We start from the raw sequence: 3,312 nt of genomic DNA on the forward strand, positions 1-3,312 counted from the left end.
CCCACATATCCCTCTATTCACAGATCCAAAGTGATACCTCCTCCTCTGCCTGCTCTTCTCCCCATGATCCCCAGGATGGGCACTACTCCCTGACTTTGCAACCATAGAAGGCAGGGACTGAGAACCGGGGAAGGGGTTAGAGCATGGGAAGTGGCGGCAGTAGCACTGAGGTTTATAACCTTGGAGTTATTGAAAAAAACAACAAAGTTAAAAAAAAAATAGATGTGGAATGGAGGGGGTTGGGAGGGACCAAGAAGCTGGTGAGGCAAATTAAGGGTGCAAAGAGAAAGGCCATTCCCCTGGGAAAGTGGAGATCTAATCAAATATCACTCTGAGACGAGTAAGTACCTCCTGGCTGATGTGGAACACTCCAGAGGAGCAGAAAGTAGCCCATTCTATCAATGGGGGAATTCCACTCTGTTACAGGCGCTGTCTGGCTGCTCTAACAATAATACTAATAGTAGTGTTTGTTAAGTACTTACAGTGTGCCAGGCACTGGGATTGATCCAAGATAATCAGGTCAGACTCATTGCCTCTTTAAGTGGTACAAAGCCAAGAAAATGCATAACACCCCACGGGTTTGAGTACTCAGTATCCATCCCTAAACTCTTCTTACATCCTTCTGTATCAAGCAAAAAATTCTCACATTCCACCAACTCTCCCCATCTTACATATCTATGCTCTTCACTTGCTATATGACCTTGGATAAATCACTAAACTACTCTGTGCCTCAGTTACCTCATCTGTAAAATGAGGATGAAGACTGTGTCTAATCTGACAACCTTGTATCTACCCCAGCTCTTAATATGGTACCTGCCACATAGTAAGTGCTCAGAAAATACCATTTTTTTAGAAGTGTTTTAAAGCTAACGATAAGGAGTTTCTGTTCGATGTGGAGCTGGATGGCAACCCCTGGAGGTTCTTGAGGAGTGGGGAAACATGGACCGAATGTTTTTTTAGAAAAATAATCAAAGCAGCAGAGTGAAATATAGACTGTAGTGGGGAGAGTCAGAAGGCAAAGAGGTCAGCAAGGAGATGGATGCAGTAGTCGAGGCGAGATGGCATAAGTGCTCTGTTGGCATAGTAACAGTTTGGATGGAGACAGTAGGTGCTCAATAAATACGATTCAATGAATGAATGAATCAATGGAGAGGAAATGGTAGATTTTCACTATGCTATGAGGGTTATACTGAAAGGATTTGGCGCCAGATGGCAATGTGGATTGAGTGAGAGAGATGAGTTGAGGATATTGCCAAGGTTGGGGGCTTGTAAGATGGGAGGATGATGGTGGTGCTGTCTACAGTAATGGAAAAGTCAGGAGAGGAAAGCATTTGAGTGGGAAGATAAGTTCTGTTTTGGATATGATAGAGGTGTCAGTGAGACATCCAAACAGAGAGTCATGAGGAAAAGCTTGAGAAGCCACTACAGTTTGTCATAGCCTGAAATTTTAGGGCCTAACCTGAGCTTAGTTTAAGGAGGATTTGGTTCATATAAAGGGGAAGTGGTAGGCAGGAACAGCCTCATCTGACCCCAGAATAGTGTTGCTTACTCACTCCGAGGCTGCTGCCTCTCCAGTTGATTGGAGTCTGGACCGGAGGTCCTGCCACTATTGCCTATTTCAACACCACTGGACTCATTCTTCTCTTATGTTGTCAAGAATAGCTCTGCTCCTCCTAAATGAAGTGTTTGGAGTCAGAGAACCTGGGTTCTAACCTTGGTCTGCTGTGTGAGCTTGAGCAAGTCATTTAACTTTCTATAACTCATCTATGAAATGGGGAATCAGTACCTGGTCTCCTTCCCCCTTGGACTCTGAGCCCCATGAGGGACAGGAACTGTGTCAGGCCTGATTATCTTGTATCTACCCCAATGCTTAGTACTTAGAAACCACAATTACTGTTATTATGATTATCGTAAGGAAAAGGAGGAAAGAGGGGAGATGGAAGGGACAGGTAAGTGGGCACTGGAGATTGCATTTCCTACTTTTATTTCACTCTCCAAATACTGCATGTCCTAAGTGCTCAGTGAATTAGGGGAATTCTCCCTTCCCCTCTTATACTCTAGAGCAGCATGCATTAAAGAAGAAACTCCCAAACATGAACCTGTCTCTTCAGCATTACCAAGTTCTAACCCTGTCTCTCTTCCCATTTGGGAGTGTGCCATTATTACAGCTTACAATTATCAGCATGTGGTTCAAAAAATATTGTATTTCCTTCTTAAAAAATGGTGCTGGGGTGGGTTATGTGGTGGAGACAATTATGTAAGTACAGTATTATGTGTTTCATTTCAACCTTTGTTATAATCAAAATCCTTTTAGAAAAGGACCATTATGCTATGCTGCTATAACTTCTTTGAGAAATAATCCAAAACACAATGAAATTTCTTTACAATTCTAATTACGTTGGTCTTATCCACTTGCTATTAAATAATAATAATGATAATGATGGCATTTATTAAGTACTTACTATGTGCAAAGTCCTGGGCTAAACACCAGGGAAGGAACAAGGTCATGAGATTGGACACATTCCTCTTCCATGCTAAGGAGAGGCTAACAAAGTCTACTATACACACTTCAAATTTTGGACTAATTGGCCATTAGTCCAATACATTTCCCCATCATAATGAATAACCAAGCTTTGACTATGGGATTATTCATTTGCCGATATCAAATCTCCATTTACTTCACTCCTGACTCCTTTGTCAACTCTTCCATTTTGCATCCCTGTTTTGATCTATATTGCTCTGTTTCCCTCTTAGAATCTTCTGCTGGTTCTCATCTTATTCTACATCTTTATGGCTGCTTGAAACTATGGACATTGGCTGTGTGGCTGTAACAGTGACAGAGATACTTTGCACTTTCTAGCAACCAGTGCTGCCCGACTGTCTTTCTGGCATTAAACTTTGGATGGTATCCAACTCTTTTTTTTCCAAATGAATGTGGGAGAAAGCTGAGCTGTTGCTCACCAACTGTCTTCAACTTTTGTTCTTTCTTTCCTCTTTGACAACTGCTTTTAATGACCACAACATCTTTCTTCTGTTTCCATGGCCCGTCACCTTGAGGTCATTTTTGACAGAGAACTTTTTTTTTCCTCTGAGACACATTAGACTGTTTAGAATTTATGTATGGGCATATATAGTAGTTTCTATACTCAGACCTGAAGTAAATTGGGTAGCTTTTGTTACTTTCCATCCGTGTCATTGTTTATATATTTAAGTCTTCCTTCCTCTTCTCTGAACCTTTGCAGTCTTATACAATTTGCTCAGTAAGAGTCTCCTAACAAGAACTAACAACAGCAATCTCTTCTTTTCACATCT

The sequence above is a fragment of the Ornithorhynchus anatinus genome, chromosome X1, assembly GCF_004115215.2.
Source record: "Ornithorhynchus anatinus isolate Pmale09 chromosome X1, mOrnAna1.pri.v4, whole genome shotgun sequence".
In the NCBI taxonomy this organism is placed as follows: domain Eukaryota; kingdom Metazoa; phylum Chordata; class Mammalia; order Monotremata; family Ornithorhynchidae; genus Ornithorhynchus; species Ornithorhynchus anatinus.